Raw genomic sequence first — 19,187 nt, forward strand, 5'->3', positions numbered from 1 at the left:
GAATCACAAGTTCAAGGACAGCCTGGACACCTTATAAGACCCTGTCTCAAACTAAAGGTAGTCTTTAAAAGGGGTGGGGGGCTTGGGGTGTAGCTCAGTAGTAGAATATTTGCCTAGCTTGTGCCAGGCCCTGTCCCAATATGGTACACACACAGTAAATAATAAAATGGCAGAAATGAAATTTTTACCTTTTATAATATGCATAGAAAAATAAGGAGAAAGGACAAAAGCCAATATTGAGTGATGAAAAGGATAAAAGAAATAAAAACTGCTCACTGTACATCTATACATCGTAACAACCGCGATATGAAATCCCAGTCCAAAGGTACATTATCAGACTGACTTCTTTGTTTAAATGAACAAAAAGACACACTCCAAACACGAGACTATGAAGACTATGGAAGGGTCAGTTGTAAGAAGATGGCAGAAGATATAGTGGATTTATATTACAAATGTCAGATACGTAAGCTTCAAGGTGAAAAGCATTATAGACAAAAATGACAAAACGTTCAACTCAAAACAAAAATATCTTAATTTAAAATTTATATTTACCTGGCAGAAGTGCTTCAATATATAGTAAAACTGTTAGAACAACAAGGAAACAACAAGATCAGCAACAGCAGAATATTTCAACACACCTCTCCCAATAATTGACATATCTAGAATAAAAAAAATGGGGTGAAAATAATGATAATTAACAAGACTGACTGAATAAACATGTAAGATCATGCACTCAACAAACCTCAGAAACAGGGACGTGCTGGGGAGAGAGACTGGTCCAATGATATTGTCATGATGTGTGCATGTGCAATTATGGAACAGCAAATCCCACCATTATATGCAACTCTTAATGCACCAATAAAAATGTGGAAATGGGAGCATTTTAAAAACAGGAAAACAGAGCTGGGGCTGTAGCTCAGTGGTTAGAGCACTTGCCTACCACGTGTGAGGCACTGGGTTTGATCCTCAGCACCACATAAAAATAAATAAACAAAGGTATTGTGTCTATCTACAACTAAAGAGAAGTTTTTAAAAAGGAAAACAAATGGAAATTTTTAAATACTTTAAATTGAACAGTGAACAGATAATTATACAGGGGGAAAATAAGTTTGGAATAAAGGTTAAGCAGTACCCAGAAAGAAATTTATAAACATTTAGAAATTTAAGCATTGAGGGGAATTCAAAAACTAAAGAAAGAAAAAGCAGTTGTTCAAACGGGGGTTATCCGAGCTGGGGGGCAGCTCAGCTGGAAGCCCTGGGTTCTGTCTCCATCTCCACAAAATCAAATAATTAATTAAAATGAGGTTAACTAAGTAGCTATTTGAAAAGTCATTAAATAAGAAAAATAAAATTTAAAACTTTATAATAGCAGAAAAGAAATTTGGAAAATTAATGAATGAAACATTCTATCTCAAAATATAGAAATGAGTATTGAGAAAATATTAGTGTGGCAAAATTCAATGAAATGGGAATCTAGGGTGACAGAGATGATCCAGAGCTGGATTTAACAGCAGACTAGACAACAAGGAAGAGAACCAGGAAGAGCAACCACAGTAGGTAGAAAATGTCAGACCACAGATCACACGATCTGAAAAGATGGAAGATACCAGGCTCAAGACACCACCTGTGATCTCAGCCACTTGGGAGGCTGAGGCAGGAGGGTCACAAGTTCTAGGCCAGCGTCAGCAACTTGGCAAGACCCTGTCTCAAAGCAAAAAAATAAAAAGGCTAGGGATGTGGCTCAGTGGCATATCCTAGTACCAAAAAAGAAAGAAAAGAGGGGATAGGCAGGCACCTGCTATCTGGAACACGAGGTCTGACACATCTCGATCTGACCCACTTCTTTACTCTGCCCTAAAGTTCTTCAAAGGCTAGATCCATTTCCCAGGCCTTGACCTTGGGCTCAGTCATGCGACTTGCTCTGGGCAAGAACTAGGGTGAACTGGTATGGTTGGAAGTGCTGTCTCATCCTACCCCATTGCCATGACAAGGCCTCAGCTTGCCCCTCACTTGTCCCAGGAGGACGAGGGGCGCCGTGGCTGCAGCAGGCTGAGCGCAGAGCTCCTGGCCGAGCTACCCACACCCATGTCCAGGAGATGTGACATTTTGGAGTAAGGGCTGTGGGCGGCTGGGCATGTGACAGGGCTGACACCGCACGGGAGCGCTGAGAGTGGGACACATAGCATTGGAACATATTCAAGACACTATTTCTTCAGCCCTGATGCACATCATCAACCACAGACTTGGAAAACTCAAAAAAGAAAAAAAAAAAAAGAAAAGAAAAAAGCGGAACAGAACAAAGGAAAATCATAAAACCAAGGAGAAGAGAAACATCTTAACACGGCCAGGGTGAAAGGTTAATAAAATAGGTACTTGTCACTCTGTTTTTCTATATGCTTAACAAAACACTGTTTGCTAATCTTGTTCCCAGGATGTGTTGTCCCCAACTGTGAACTGTTTGCTAATCTTGCTCCCAGGATGTGCTGTCCCCAACTGCCAAACTGCAGGATGCACTCCCTCACTCGGTTGCAGGCAAACTGCTCACTCGCCCTGACCCATCAATGAACTTCCCTCCCTGCCCTCTCCAAGAAAAGTATATAAGCTCTGCTCAAGCAGTTCTCAGGGCTCTATCTCTCTTTGCTATAGAGAGAGCCCTAGCATGCTGGTCTCCAAATAAACCCACTCTTCTGCTTTTGCATAAGACAGTCTCTTGCGGTCTCTTACTCCGACGTTCCGCCGGACCCTTACAAGGGAAAACACCACTTCCCCAAAGGAGCCAAAGACTAAGTTCCAAAAAGAGAAAACAGGTGATGACGGTGGAATGACATTGACAAAATGCTGGAAGAAGATAACAGCTCAACTGAACCTCACACAAAACAAACACTCCCTTCAAAATACAAAGGGGCTGCTCCGGTAGAGCACTCGCCTGGCATGTGCGAGGCCCTGGGGTGGATTCTCAGCACCACACAAAAATAAATAAAGATATTGTGTCCAATCACAACACATATATATTTCCTTTTGTGTGTGGGGGGGGGTATAAATATATATATTCAAATAAATACCACTGCATTTATCATCCGCAGACCATGAGAAAGGAAACACTAAAGCAGAAGAAAAGTGATCTCAATCATAAAAGAAGGAGAGAAGTAAAAGGCAGTGGGAAGGAATAGTCAAAGTGAGCGAGCCCGGTTTGTCAAGGCAGCAGGAGTCTGGGAGGGCTGGGATACTGGGCAGGCAGAGGTTGGATGAAATGCCTAAGAACACTGCTCAGAGCTCTAAGCCACCAGCGGAGGGGCGGTCCCCAAGATGGGCTGTCAGAAGGTCCTGGGCACAAGCCGGTTTCTCCCGACAAAGCCCACTCGAGAACACGGAGGCCCGGATTTCATAGACATTGACAGAGGATCCTTTACCTGCCACCAAACATTCAAGTAAATAAAACAAAAACTTCAAACACTTTCAGCTCCCAGAGCTGACAAAAAACAGCAGGGACATCTTCCTGCAGGTGGCACTTTGCCACAGACACCAGCAGGGGCCAAGCCTGTGCGTGTGACAGCTCTGCGCCCTGGGATAAGAAGGAATGTCGCCCATTCTTCAAGCTAGACCGTCTCTGGAGGCCGAGCCGCTGGCAGCACGGGGAGGCTGGCTGCACCTGGGTCTAGTGGAGGAAGCAGTGCCCAAGCAGGGTCTTCCCAGGGTCTGGGGTGGGTACAGACCCTGAGAGGGGACAGATTTCCATCTGAGCTGTAGGATCCAGGATGGAGCAGAACCCAGGATGGAGCGGGTCGGGGTCTGAGCTCAGGGGTCTAAGGTGGGTGTGATATCTGAGCTGGAGCGGGTAGGTGGGTGCAGAGCCATGGAGGGACCATCTGTGTTTGTTTTCTGTTGTTTTTTGGTCCTGGGGACTGAACCCAGGGGCGCATAACCACTGAGCCATATCCCCAACCCTTCTTTATTTAGAGACAGGGTCTCACTGAGTTGCTTAGAACCTCAGTAAATTGCTGAAGCTGGCTTTGGACTCACGATCCTCCTGCCTCAGCTTGCTCCAGCTGCTGGGATTACAGACGTGCGCCACTGCGCCTGGAGGCCACCTGGGTTCTGAGCTGCAGAGGCTAAGGTGGGTCTGGCCCCTTTCCCGACCATCTTCTGCTGGGGTTGGGGTCACAGCAGTGTGGGGAAGCCAGGTCGTGTGCAGAGGAACCCCCAACCTTGGGCTAGTTGTAGAGAGAAGTTCCTTCCTGCCTGGTGACTCGGAGTGGCAGGCCAACGTGCAGCGGCGAGGAGAGACTGGCAGGAGGCGCTCGGGCTCCTTCCTGAGCCTCTGCCGCTGGGGAGCCGCCCGGCAGGGCTGGGGAGCCGCCCGGCAGGGTTTCCTACCGTGGCCAGCGGCCAGAGTTTGGGGAGCCAGGGTGGCAGAGGGAGGATGGGTGGGGAGTCAGTCTAGTACCTGGAACTCGACAAAAGGACTTTGTAGAGTTCCTGCTGTCACAACAAGGAGATGGCAGGACAAAAAACGTCGCTGTAATGGAAGGCTTCTCCCCTCTCCGAAGGGCAGAGCCCACTGGTAGATACGATTCTAAAGGTGTGTGCATCAAGAACCTGCCTCAAAATATGTAAAGCAAGCATTAACAGAAACAAAAGATGGAATAGTAGGTTTCAGCATACTTCTTTTGGTGTGCAATAGACTAAATCAGCAAATTAATAAAGACAGTATTTGCACATCATGATCGACAGTCTTGGCTCAGCAACAGAGAGCCCTACACTCAATAACTTAAAATCATTCATTTTCCATATGCCTGGAGCATTCATCTATTTTTGTCCCTATGCCAAGTATAAAACTAATCTCAACAATTTCAACTGATTGACATCATCTAGAGTGTTTTCTTAATTATCGTCACATCATGATCATACATAGTAATGAGATTTGCTGCTACATATCCATATCTGCACATGTCATGGCAATGGGATGGGTTCACTGGGTCCTCTTCCTCTGTGTGTTTTGACCATAGTGAAATGAAATACAAGAGTAATAACAAAATTAAAATATCCCTATGTGTTTGGAAGTTAAGCAATACATTTCCAAATTCCCTAAGACTGAAAAAAAAATCACAATGGAAATTAGAATGGATTTCTATTTGGTTATAACATGTACATGATGTTTTATTATTTGTGTCATATTTAAGAGAATTTTGTGATCTCGAATCACGCTTTAATGAAAAAATCTAAGAGAGATCTGAGAATTAATTTCAAGAAATTAGAATAGCAAATAAACCCCAAAGAAAGTAGAAGGAAACAAAAACTAATGAAATACAAAATTCACAAAAGAATCAATAAAGTTGAAAGTTGTGGCTTTGAAAAATGAGTAAAACTCATAAATTTCAAGAAAGGCTGATGATAAGAGAAAAACCACAAATTATCAATTTCATGAATGAAACAGATGATATCTTTTATGAAGAAGACATTAAAAAGTTATCAGCTAGGACAAAGAGTTGGTACTAATACCAAGTACAGTTCTTAAAAGGGAAAAATGATGACTTGAATCTCACCAGAATGGAAATGTCAGCTCTGCTGAAGTTGGTGTTGCCGGATGGGAAGACATGCCACGGACTTGGAGGAGGCCGCAGGTCTGACCAAGAATCACCATCTAAACTCTATAAGGAAATCCCAAATTCAACAGTTTAAACAACCTCGTTGAAAACCTGGTCAGGTGTGTGGACAGTTATTTCATGAGAAAGCAGACAGGGGTAGAAAATAAGTGCATGAAAATTGTCCAGGGCAGGGTGAGGGGTGGCTCAGTGGCAGAGCGCTTGCCTTGCACATGTGAGGCACTGGGTTCGATCCTCGGCCCCAAATAAAATAAGTAAACAAGTAAAAAAAGGTACTGTGTCCATGTTCAACTAAAAAAAAATAAAAAATAAAAAAATGTCCAGGATTGTTATTCTGTATGAGAACTACACACCTATGAGAAGAGCTAAGATAAAAAATAGACTATATGTCAAGTGACACGGGTGTTGAGAAGTGGGGTCACTCGTGCACAGTGGGTGAAGCGGGAGGCTGTGCAGGCACCGTGTGAAATCATTTGCCAGTTTTCTATAAAACTAAACATGGAACCCCCATGTGACCCAGAAACCGCACTCAGAGGTGTTTTTCCCCAGAGGAAGGCTTAGGTTCTCACAAGGAACCTATTGGTGAGTGTTGGTAGCAGCTTCACCCATAACAGCCCCCCCCCCAAACAACCCAGACACCCCCAGTGGGCCAGTGGTCAAGCCAGCTGTGGTCTAGCCACGCCACAGAGAAGCATGCACACCCCTGTGGCCCCTGGGGGACCCAACTCTGGGGAGGCCTCGTGGCAGGCAGCACTGTGGCAGGACCCCAGGAGAGAGGGAGCCTCTGGGCGAGACAGCAGCCAGCACTGTGAGAACCAACCACCATCCCTCGGGTCCCTTCCAGGGTGCGTTCCCAGTGACCTGCCCGCCTCTCCCCAGGTCCTGCTTCCTAAGAGTCACCATCATGTGACCTTCTCCAACCACAGCACATGGCTCTGGGGTCCTGCACACACCTCCTCCTGCTGGGCCATAGACTCCCCGAGTCCCCACAGCTCCCGGGACTCTCTCCGGCTGTGTGTCTGTCCGTCCGTCCGTAGCCTGTGGGGCGCTGAGGGTGAGAGTTTGGCTCCCTGGGAAGCCAACCCTGACAGCAGGTGAGAGAGCCAGAGGCTTATGCAGGAAGTGACATCCCCGGGAAGGAAGGCAGCGCGGAGCCATCTGCCACTGCAGGCCACCAGCTCCCTCCCCGGAGTCCCCAGAGCCTGTGGAATCCTCAACCTAGAAACGTCCACCCAAGGAAGCAGGGAAGGGTGTGTCCTTACCAGCCCCAGCACCATCTCAGGGGGCTCGGGGACTCCTGGCAGGCCCAGTTTTGAGGAAATGGACTCCAGACCAAAGGCAAATTCCAGTCAAAGACAGGCAGCTGCCAGTGTTGGAAGCTGGGTGTGGCCCTGGTGGTGGGCGGGGTGCAAGGGCACCTGCTGGCCCCACCTCACTGAGTCTGCAGGAGTGCCTGCTAGGTTGGCCCTGCGGGGCCCCTGGGAAAGATGATGAGCGAGCCGTGGGCAGCAGGAGCAAGCGCCTCAGGCTGGGAGGGCACAGCCCGGCTTGGGAGCCAGGTGATCCTGTGCCCTGGGCCAGGAGGAGGCTCGCCCGAGGTTCCTCAGCCGCCGGGACTGTAAGAGCACATTCCTGGCGTGGGAGTTATTCCTTGTGGCCTGTGTTCTCACCACCTGCATCTCCCCCACCCCAGCCTGTGCCCTCAGGGGTCCAGTCAAAGCCACTGTGGCCCACACCAGACCCACACCCCACATCTCAGAAGTACAATAAATATTTGTGGAACTAATTAATAAGTGAGTGGTTTCATGCACGGAAGCCACACCTGTTTCCTGTTTGTGATGCCCAAGACCTGCAGGGTCCGGGAGGCGCCAGTAGGGCTGAGCCCCAGCCTGCGTGCTGGTCAGGCCTCTGCAGCAGAGCCTGGCCCACCAGCTGCCCACGGGCCTTCCAGCTTCTAGGAAGCCTGCTGACCCTCCTGAGGATCCCCAGCTTTCCTGGGCCACCTCACCCCATGTTCCAGAGCCCTCCACGGGCCAGCCTACAGGTCGGGCCTCCAGGCTTGGAAAGGCACCCCTCTGCTGAGTGTGCTCAGTGTTTTGCAGGCTGGTCTCCTGAAGGCTGCCAGGCAGGACAGTGCAGTGGGAGCAGAAGAAGGTGGACCCTAGCCAACCTCAGAGCGACTCTGGGTGCAGATTTTCTTCAAAGTTGCCCCCGGCCCCTCGGGCATTCTCCAGGTGGTGGCAGGGGGTCAGGGACAGTCCTCCACCCACTTGGCCATTTTATCCCTTGGCCAAGACCCTTTCCCTGCCTGGCAAAGGTCTGGCCAGCAGAGAAGCCTCTTTCCAACAGTCCTGAGGGCATGTGGCCTCAGCTGGGCCCTGGGCTCCAAGGGCTGCTCCACCTGCATCCTGGATGGGAAGCCCAGGCCACCTGTCCGTGGCCCTCAGCAGACCCCTCACCAGCTTCCAGGGACCTTCTCCGGGCACTGCACTCTGCTTCTGCTGCCTCCTGGTTGCAATCCCCACCCCTCTTGCCTCCTCCGTGCTTTTCCACCATGCCCAGTGGGACCAGGGACCCCTCAGATCAAGTCGACACGTGGAGGGCTTGGCATGGCCTGTGCATGGCAGGGAAGGGCAGGTGGAGGGGAGGAAGTCAGCCGCACCACAGACGGGACTAAGCTACAGCCCTGCTTTTGGTAATCTCAGGCTCCAGTGGCCTCAGGAGCCAGGACTGCAGCTGCCAAGGGTGCCCCAGTGTCTACCCTCAAGGAGAAGGTGCAGGGAAGGTTGATTGACGAGGGGCTTCAGACCCTGGCAGAGTGGCCCAAGCAGAACAGGGAGGCTGAGCAAAGCCCAGTGTGCACCTGGGGACATGGTAGCTCATGGTCCCCTTCCCTGGAAGCCAAGAGACCCAGAAATCCAGGGAACAGAGGGCTCGGTGTGGGGTCAAGCGATGCTTCCTGAAGGAGACAGGAAGAAGAACTGGGGGGGGATGGAGGGGCAACTGTAGCTCAGGAGCCCAGCCCGTGGGAGGGTGGCCAGCACAAGAGGCTGGCCAACATGAGGCCGAGCTCCGTGGGGTCCGCCCACACTGAAGCAGACGCGCCGATAAGCTGGGCACTCCAGGGGCTGGGCTGTGGGAGTGCCTGGAGGGTCCTGGGGCCCGTCGGAGGCCCAAACTGGGGGCCCACAGGCTGGTGTCAGCTGGCAGAGGGAACCCCTGCCAAGACGATCACCACTCCACTGTACCCCGCCTAGTTTCCCTGAGGTGCTCAGAGGAAAATCGTCTTGCCAGGGCTCCTCGGCACAGGCATCTGCTGGTGCCTGGTACCCCTAAAGCTGAGCCTGCCCGCAGAGGCCACGCTCCCTCCAAACACTCCTCGGCCACCCGAGAAAACCCACTCCTTCACCTGCAGCGGTGGCCAGGGTATCCGCTTGGCAGGTGGGCACTGTGTCTGAGGGTCCTGGGGAGGCGGGAGAGCCAGGGCCACCTCCCAAGGAACTCAGTGGGGAGAAAGCCTGGGCTACCATGGGACCTGTGCAGTGTGGGAAGTAGCTCAGGCAAGTCAATGCCCGCCTGGGCCTAGCCACGTCCTCCGCTCAGGGGCCACGCAGACAGCAACGCCCTGCACACCCAAGCTGCCCAGTGCCCGCCCCCTCCTTCCCAGGCCCTTCCCCTCCCCTCCATGCCAGTCAGATGCCACTGCCTCACCCCTGGCACGTGGCATGCCCAGAGGAGTCCCTTGCCAAAATGAGTCTCTGGGCAGTGTGTCCATGTGACCACCGTGTCCAGGGAGCCCTGGGTCCAGATGCTGCCCGTCCCCACTGTCACCAATTGGGCATCTCTGGAAGGGGCTCCAGAAGGCCATCCCCTGTAGGCGGGAACAGGAGCCGTGCTGCGGGACTCAGACCAGTGGAGCAGCCCGCTGGCCCCGTGCAGGTGGGCAGCCTCCACTCTCATCAGGCTGCCCCACCCTGAGGGGCCAGCCCCGCCCCAGGACAGAGCCCAGCTGGGATCCAAACTCACCGCAGACCACTGCTCCCAGACCACTGCTCCTGGGCTTCCTGTGCTTCACACATCACCCGCAGGCTTCCTTTACCAGGAGTCGGTCCCTGATGGCCACAGGACCTGTCCCTCAGGGATCAAACTGAGCCCCTGAAAAGAAGTGCTGAGTGGGTACCAGAGTATGCATCAGAGGGATACCAACTGTGGGAGTGTGTCAGGGTGTGATTGTGCGAGGGCGTGTGCACATCTGCAGGCACGTGTGTGTGTGTGTGTGTGTGTGTGAGAGAGAGTGTGTCAGGGTGTGACTGTGCGAGGGCGTGTGCACATCTGCAGGCACGTGTGTGTGTGTGTGTGTGTGTGCGTGTGTGAGAGTGTGTCAGGGTGTGACTGTGCAGGCGTGGACACATCTGCAGGCACATGTGCATGTCTGGGAGTGTGCATGTGCCTGTGCATGTATGACTTTTGGTGGACTCACCTGCAAATGTGTAGGGTCCTGAGTGTGCAGGCCTGTGTTAACGTGTGCACGTGTGTTTGGGTGCCTATGCCTGAGTGTTGGTGGGTGGTGAGCGTGGGGCAGGGGCTGTGACAGGATGCCTGCTCTCTGTAGGAGGACTCCGTGCTCCGCATTGGTTCACACGAACCTCGACCTACAGGAGCATTTAGGGGGCTGTCTGTGAAGAGTGAGGGGCCAGGATGGGTGTGTGAGCCATGGGCCACCATGCCTCTGACTGGTGTGGAAGGAGAGAGGCAGAAGGTTCCCGGTGGAGGGGCCATTCTGAGGTCCAGCAGCCTGGCCGAGTACCTGGAGGGGAGGTCCAGGGTGCGACTGCCCGCTGTGGCGGTCATCTGCTTTAAGCAGGGAAGGCACCCAGAGAACTAACAGGCTGAGTCCACAGGGGCAGTGGCTGGGGTGACTGTCCACTCCCCAAGCTTGAACAATCCATGGCTGCGCAGTCAGGGTGCTGACAGAAGTTCCGGACTCACACCCGACACTGCAGCTGCTCTGCAGGCAGGGGTGGCTGGAAGGACCCTGGACGCTGGGGGCTGGGGGCTGTCCCTCAGTCTGGCTTAACCAAACAGGATAACTGAACATCCATCCCTCAGATGTACCCAGTGTGGAAACCTCTATCCTACGATTCTGGTCAAGAACTGAAGGGCTCAGGCCCAGAGGCCAGTGGTACCCACACTCCCCAGGACAACTTTGCCCTTGTCACCCAGCTGCCACCTCCTCACTGCTGGAAAACACAGGCCGCTCCCTGGCTCAGAAGCACCTGCACAGGCGCCCTGCAAACTGGCTCCCGGCCAGCCTGACTGGCTGAGCCTGGTGCAGCTGGACTGCTTGGGAACCCAGGACGCATTATCAGTGTCCACACCCCACCCCGCGGCCTCCTACAGGAGCCAGCAAGGCTCAGGGAGGGGCACAGGGCACGTCTGGACAAGCAACTGGCTGGTGCAGCTACCATGGCACTTGGCGAACCCAGACCGAGACTGGCCCCTCTGGGTGGGCCTAGGGAAACTGGTGCCTGCCCCAGAGGAGAACAGGAGGTAGCAGGGACAGAGGTACAGGGCTGGGCAAGTCGAGGCACCTTGGATGCCCAATTTTTCCCTGGCAACTCCCCCAGTCGGGATGCTCAGCGCCCAGGGCCTGAATTCGCAGTGCTGCTGAGCCCTGCATGGGGAACTCTGTGCCCAGGCAGACGGGCACTGCCTGGTCCCCAGGTTCTGTTCTGAGTCCATGACCTGAGCCAGGGCCAGCAGGTGAGCAGGATTGACACCAGAGATGGGGACATTTGGCTCAATGACAAGAGACATGAAGATGGGCCAAAGGGTATAAAACAGGGAAGGCTTTCTAGGAGAGGGGCTCACCCAGGAGGGCAGCGCCGCAGTGGGGAGGAGGCCCGGGGAGGGAGAGGCTGGCCGTCCATCAGCCAGCAGGGCAGGGCGGGGGCTGCTGATGTGGGGGAGATTTTAAAAGAGCTTCCTGTGAAGGAGCCTCAGGGCATCCAGATGGCCATGCGGGCACCTGGTGTTTAGGGTTGATCTGATTAAGAAAGGCGCATTCCACAAGAGCTAGACAGCGGGCAAAGGCTCCGAATCAAGGACCAAGAGCTTCTCTGTGCTCTCCCATGACTATCTCGGGGTCAGGGCTCAGTGTGTTTAGTGTCAGAGGTCAGTGTGTGTCCAGGGTCAGGACTCACTTTGTGTTTAGTGTTAGGGCTCCATGTGTGTCCAGGATCAGTTCTCATGGTGTGTCCAGGATCAGGTGATCAGGGTCAGGGCTCAGTATGTGATCAGGGTCAGGGCTCAGTGGGTGTCCAGGGTCAGGGCTCAGTGTGTGAACAGGGTCAGGGCTCAGTGTGTGAACAGGGTCAGGGCTCATTGTGTGTCCAGGGTCAGGGCTCAGTGTGTGATCAGGGTCAGGGCTCAGTGTGTGTCCAGGGTCAGGGCTCAGAGTGTGTCCAGGGTCAGGGCTCAGTGTGTGTCCAGGGTCAGGGCTCAGTGTGTGATCAGGGTCAGGGCTCAGTGTGTGAACAGGGTCAGGGCTCAGTGTGTGAACAGGGTCAGGGCTCAGTGTGTGTCCAGGGTCAGGGCTCAGTGTGTGTCCAGGGTCAGGGCTCAGTGTGTGATCAGGGTCAGGACTCATGTGTGTGTCCAGGGTCAGGGCTCAGTGTGTGAACAGGGTCAGGGCTCAGTGTGTGAACAGGGTCAGGGCTCATGTGTGTGTCCAGGGTCAGGGCTCAGTGTGTGAACAGGGTCAGGGCTCAGTGTGTGATCAGGGTCAGGGCTCAGTGTGTATCCAGGGTCAGGGCTCAGTGTGTGTCCAGGGTCAGGGCTCAGTGTGTGATCAGGGTCAGGGCTCAGTGTGTGAACAGGGTCAGGGCTCAGTGTGTGAACAGGGTCAGGGCTCAGTGTGTGTCCAGGGTCAGGGCTCATGTGTGTCCAGGGTCAGGGCTCAGTGTGTGAACAGGGTCAGGGCTCATGTGTGTCCAGGGTCAGGGCTCAGTGTGTGATCAGGGTCAGGGCTCAGTGTGTGATCAGGGTCAGGGCTCAGTGTGTGTCCAGGGTCAGGGCTCATGTGTGTCCAGGGTCAGGGCTCATGTGTGTCCAGGGTCAGGGCTCAGTGTGTGATCAGGGTCAGGGCTCATTGTGTGAACAGGGTCAGGGCTCAGTGTGTGATCAGGGTCAGGGCTCAGTGTGTGTCCAGGGTCAGGGCTCAGTGTGTGTCCAGGGTCTGGGCTCAGTGTGTGATCAGGGTCAGGGCTCAGTGTGTGTCCAGGGTCAGGGCTCAGTGTGTGAACAGGGTCAGGGCTCAGTGTGTGAACAGGGTCAGGGCTCATGTGTGATCAGGGTCAGGGCTCAGTGTGTGTCCAGGGTCAGGGCTCAGTGTGTGTCCAGGGTCAGGGCTCAGTGTGTGATCAGGGTCAGGGCTCAGTGTGTGATCAGGGTCAGGGCTCAGTGTGTGATCAGGGTCTGGGCTCAGTGTGTGTCCAGGGTCAGGGCTCAGTGTGTGATCAGGGTCAGGGCTCATGTGTGTGTCCAGGGTCAGGGCTCAGTGTGTGATCAGGGTCAGGACTCAGTGTGTGTCCAGGGTCAGGGCTCAGTGTGTGATCAGGGTCAGGGCTCAGTGTGTGTCCAGGGTCAGGGCTCAGTGTGTGATCAGGGTCAGGGCTCAGTGTGTGATCAGGGTCAGGGCTCAGTGTGTGATCAGGGTCAGGGCTCAGTGTGTGTCCAGGGTCAGGGCTCAGTGTGTGAACAGGGTCTGGGCTCAGTGTGTGTCCAGGGTCAGGGCTCAGTGTGTGTCCAGGGTCAGGAGTCAGTGTGTGTCCAGGGTCAGGGCTCAGTGTGTGATCAGGGTCAGGACTCAGTGTGTGATCAGGGTCAGGGCTCAGTGTGTGATCAGGGTCAGGGCTCAGTGTGTGATCAGGGTCAGGGCTCAGTGTGTGATCAGGGTCAGGGCTCAGTGTGTGTCCAGGGTCAGGGCTCATGTGTGATCAGGGTCAGGGCTCAGTGTGTGTCCAGGGTCAGGGCTCAGAGTGTGATCAGGGTCAGGGCTCAGTGTGTGATCAGGGTCAGGGCTCATGTGTGTCCAGGGTCAGGGCTCAGTGTGTGAACAGGGTCAGGGCTCAGTGTGTGTCCAGGGTCAGGGCTCAGTGTGTGTCCAGGGTCAGGGCTCAGTGTGTGATCAGGGTCAGGGCTCAGTGTGTGTCCAGGGTCTGGGCTCAGTGTGTGATCAGGGTCAGGGCTCAGTGTGTGTCCAGGGTCTGGGCTCAGTGTGTGATCAGGGTCAGGGCTCAGTGTGTGATCAGGGTCAGGGCTCAGTGTGTGATCAGGGTCAGGGCTCAGTGTGTGTCCAGGGTCAGGGCTCAGTGTGTGATCAGGGTCAGGGCTCAGTGTGTGTCCAGGGTCAGGGCTCAGTGTGTGATCAGGGTCAGGGCTCAGTGTGTGATCAGGGTCAGGGCTCAGTGTGTGATCAGGGTCAGGGCTCAGTGTGTGTCCAGGGTCTGGGCTCAGTGTGTGTCCAGGGTCAGGGCTCAGTGTGTGATCAGGGTCAGGGCTCAGTGTGTGATCAGGGTCAGGGCTCAGTGTGTATCCAGGGTCAGGGCTCAGTGTGTGAACAGGGTCAGGGCTCAGTGTGTGATCAGGGTCAGGGCTCAGTGTGTGTCCAGGGTCTGGGCTCAGTGTGTGATCAGGGTCAGGGCTGAGTGTGTGAACAGGGTCAGGGCTCAGTGTGTGTCCAGGGTCAGGGCTCAGTGTGTGATCAGGGTCATGGCTCAGTGTGTGTCCAGGGTCTGGGCTCAGTGTGTGTCCAGGGTCAGGGCTCAGTGTGTGTCCAGGGTCAGGGCTCAGTGTGTGATCAGGGTCAGGGCTCAGTGTGTGATCAGGGTCAGGGCTCAGTGTGTGATCAGGGTCAGGGCTCAGTGTGTGTCCAGGGTCAGGGCTCAGTGTGTGATCAGGGTCAGGGCTAAGTGTGTGTCCAGGGTCAGGGCTCAGTGTGTGTCCAGGGTCAGGGCTCAGTGTGTGATCAGGGTCAGGGCTCAGTGTGTGATCAGGGTCAGGGCTCAGTGTGTGATCAGGGTCAGGGCTCAGTGTGTGTCCAGGGTCAGGGCTCAGTGTGTGTCCAGGGTCAGGGCTCAGTGTGTGAACAGGGTCAGGGCTCAGTGTGTGATCAGGGTCAGGGCTCAGTGTGTGTCCAGGGTCAGGGCTCAGTGTGTGATCAGGGTCAGGGCTCAGTGTGTGTCCAGGGTCAGGGCTCAGTGTGTGTCCAGGGTCAGGGCTCAGTGTGTGATCAGGGTCAGGGCTCAGTGTGTGATCAGGGTCAGGGCTCAGTGTGTGATCAGGGTCAGGGCTCAGTGTGTGATCAGGGTCAGGGCTCAGTGTGTGTCCAGGGTCAGGGCTCATGTGTGATCAGGGTCAGGGCTCAGTGTGTGATCAGGGTCAGGGCTCAGTGTGTGTCCAGGGTCAGGGCTCAGTGTGTGATCAGGGTCAGGGCTCAGTGTGTGATCAGGGTCAGGGCTCAGTGTGTGATCAGAGTCAGGGCTCAGTGTGTGATCAGGGTCTGGGCTCAGTGTGTGATCAGGGTCAGGACTCAGGGTGTGATCTGGGTCAGGGCTCAGTGTGTGTCCAGGGTCAGGGCTCAGTGTGTGTCCAGGGTCAGGGCTCAGTGTGTGTCCAGGGTCAGGGCTCAGTGTGTGAACAGGGTCAGGGCTCAGTGTGTGATCAGGGTCAGGGCTCAGTGTGTGATCAGGCTCAGGACTCAGGGTGTGATCTGGGTCAGGGCTCAGTGTGTGTCTAGGGTCAGGGTTAAGTGTGTGTCTGGGATCAGGGCTCAGTGTGTGTCCAGGGTCAGGGCTCAGTGTGTGTCCAGGGTCAGGGCTCAGTGTGTGATCAGGGTCAGGGCTCAGTGTGTGTCCAGGGTCAGGGCTCAGTGTGTGATCAGGGTCAGGGCTCAGTGTGTATCCAGGGTCAGGGCTCAGTGTGTGATCAGGGTCAGGGCTCAGTGTGTGATCAGGGTCAGGACTCAGGGTGTGATCTGGGTCAGGACTCAGGGTGTGATCTGGGTCAGGGCTCAGTGTGTGTCTAGGGTCAGGGTTAAGTGTGTGTCTGGGATCAGGGCTCAGTGTGTGAGCAGAATCAGGCTCAGTATGTGTCCAGGGTCAGGGCTTAGAGTGTGATCAGGGTCAAGGCTCAATATGTGTCACAGGTAAAGGCTCAGTGTGTGTCCAGGGTCAGAATTCAGCATGTTACTAGGGTCAGGGCTCAGTGTGTGATCAGGGTCAGGGCTCAGTGTATCAGCAGGTCGATCGAGGCTTAGTGTGTGATCAGGGTCAGGGCTCAGTGTGTGTCCAGGGACAGAGATCATGGTGCCGTTCCCTGCCCTAGGGTTCCCCCCGGCACCCGCACGCGTTGTGCCCTGTGGTCCGTGAACGGACATGGCTGTCTGCTCCCAGTGAACATTCAGACCTCCCTGCTTCTCCCTGCGGACCTTTCTGCTCCAGGGTCCCTTCCAGGACCCCCCACGACACTTATTCACCGCGTCTCCTTGGACCCCTCAGACTGTGACCCTGGCTCAGATGCCCTGATTTCCCATGACCCTGACAGCTGTCAGTACTGGTCAGTAGTTTTTAGAATGTCCCTCGAGGAGGTTGAGCCAGATGGACATGGCCAAGAAAGCCTGAGCAGAAGGGAAGGGACTTTCTGGTCAGGGCCTCACCCTCTCGGTGTGACTTGTCACCGAGGACGTTGGCCTTGGTCTCCTGCAGGACCACGCTGGCCACATTTCCCCACCCCAGGGTTCTGTCCACACCCACACTGCACTCCTGGTGTGGAGGTGTGAACTGATAAACACAATCAGTAAGAGTGCGAGTCACCGGTTATAGATTAGTAAAGAACATAGATCACAGGTACAAGGCTTTGATAAGTGAGACAAGACAATCATCTTGCTTTAGCAAGACTGTCCCAGGCCTCAGCCTCCATTTTGCTGCCTTGTCTAAAAACGGTTACAAGAGCTGTTTCTGAGAAGCTGAAACGAAAGCTGTTTTCTTATTTTGAAAACTTGTTTTTCTGCACTTTGTACCCCACACCCTGAGCCCTACTCGGGATGCAGCCCGGGCATGGTCATGGGAGCTACACCCTGGGTGTGAGTGCCCTTGGGGGTCCACGTGACTTCGAAGTAGATTCTTGTCCCGCCGACCCCCACCCAAGTTCAGGGGGTGACTGTCTAGCACCTGCTTGAGCCCGGGACTGTGGTCATCTGAAGCGCAGAGCTCTGCATTTTTAGCTTCTGTTTATCGCTCGCTTGCTGACTGGAGTCCTGCCCAGAGCCCACGGTCCCATTATCGATGTTTTAATTTCTGTGACTGGCTAGCTTCCATGACAATATGCACGTCACTGAGTTGGGGTTTTGTGCTTTCTCCTTGGGTGGACAGGAAGCTGCTGTCCTCCCACAGAGCTTGAGTCTCTGCGGTGGGTGGCAGTCCCTGGCCAGGTCATTCAGACTTAGTGGCTTTCTGGAACGGCTCCCCATGGCCCTGGGAGGCAGGCCCAGCTGGCTGGGGGGTGAGAGCTGGCCGCCTCCCGAGGGCCGAGGCCCACAGAACCTCTGAAGGGTCAGCGGCATCTCGCACCCGCTGTGTCTGGCTCTGCTCTTCTTCCGTCGTCTGTTTGTGTCGTGGTGGACTCGGGTGGACTCAGGTGTTCGCTTGAAACATGGGGCTATGACACAGTGCGTCCTATTGGTCACTTGGCTGTTCAGAGTGGCCCTGGAAGACTCTTTGGTTGCCTCCCTCTGTCAGAACACCATCATTTTTGTCTTATGTTTTAGCATTTTCTCATTTTCTGTCCCACAAGATGCTCCACGACCCAAATGTCCACCAGTGAGACACCACGTGGCCCATCCACATGAGGGACCATCACTCCATCTCAGAAAGGAAAGTGGGACGGACCCCTCCTACCACGTGGGAGAACCTCAGGTCACTAGGGGGTTGTCCACAGAGACTGTCCTGGGCTGGAGGGAGGCCAGGTGGCTGCGAAGGCACAGGGCTTCTTTTCTGCAGTAATAAGAATTTGGACCTAGACTGTGGCCATGGTCACCCAGCTCTGGGAAGGCTCCAGGAGCGACAGTTGCTCTCAGGCTGTGAACGGGGTCTGGACCAGGAAGGTCAGGCAAGGCTTCTGGCCCTGGGCAGCCCTCGTCTGCCCCAGACCCACCACCTCTCTGCCCAGTGGCACCCCGGTGTTGGGGCAGGTTTCGTGGGCCAAGGGCTGAGCGGTGGAGCCCCATCAGTCTGCAAATCCACACCCCTGAGGCCCTCCAGTGCCAGTGCCGGGCCACTCAGTCTTCCAGATGACATCTGGATGTTGGTGATCTTGAGGGACAGCCCAGAGCCTCACCGTGCAGGTGGAGTGAGCCCATGCCACTGGCTCTGGGTCCTCCCTAGATGTCCTCGTCTGTCCCCTGAGAGGACCTGAGATTCTTCCATGCTCCCTCTGACTGATGCCAGCCCAGGGCCTGGACATTCTGCTGTCCTCAGCATAGGGGTCCTCTGTGGGTACAGAGCCCTCAAGTCCAGTTGTCCCAGTCCCCAGCACAACCCTTTTCCACACTTGCCTCCCAGTGGAGATGCCTGAGTTCAGCCCGGGCTCCTCCCCCACCTTCCCTGTGTCCCGACCGAGGGGGCCTCCCGGCTGAGCGCCCAGTGCCTTCAACCAGCTGGACCAGTGTGCCTCTGCCTGGGGCGGGGGGCACATGATGGGCACAGGGGGTGCTAAGAGGTCTCAAGTGCTGTTGGGGCTCAGCAGGCAGCAGGTGGTGAAGCGGGGAGGCACACAGCCTGGACCCCCCACCTCCAGGGGTCTGGGTGCATCCAGCCACCAGACCACACTGGGCCGTAGGTGATCCAGAGGTGACTCCAAGGTACAGGAGGAGATGCGTAGGTCAAGTGCAAATGCTGAGCCATCCTGCGTGAGGGCCTCGAGCGTGCAATCCTAGGTCCTGGACCCACTGCTGCAGAGACCAGCAACAGGTGCTGCTGCCCCGGCCAGCCGAGCAGGAGAGTGCGGGTGCCTGCCCACCCACCTCCAGCTCCAGCCCCCCCACAGGTGGGAGCAGGCAAAGTGGAGGCTGGGAAGGGCCTCAGGAGGGAGAGAGCAGAGCGGGCCTGGGCCCTGGCTCACTGGGAAGTCTTGGGCTCCTAAGGGGACGCAGGGTCCTTCCTGACAGTCAGCTCGAGCTGGGCCTGGTAGAGCACTAGATGTCTGACCAGGGCAGCACCCCACCCTGGCCCCGTCCCTCGCCTGCCCTGCACATCCCTGGTCCGGGAGGCCTCTCCCTTGTGGGCTGCTCTGGGAATGGAGGCCAGCACCTGGTGGGTGAGGCCAGGGGTTAATTATGGCCCTGAGTGAGCATGGGCTACAGCTAGTGCACACCCAGCTCATAAAGGAGTGAGTCTCCGATGCCTGATGAGATGAATGAAGAGGTCACAGCCAGGCCGCAGCCTCCCCAGGTCCCCCGCCCACCAGCCCCCAGATTAGAGGTCCCCTTTTCTAGGACCACCTGAGCACCCCCCTGGGGGCTGAGGG

The sequence above is a fragment of the Urocitellus parryii genome, chromosome 7 (genome assembly GCF_045843805.1).
Source record: "Urocitellus parryii isolate mUroPar1 chromosome 7, mUroPar1.hap1, whole genome shotgun sequence".
NCBI classification, from domain to species: Eukaryota; Metazoa; Chordata; class Mammalia; order Rodentia; family Sciuridae; genus Urocitellus; species Urocitellus parryii.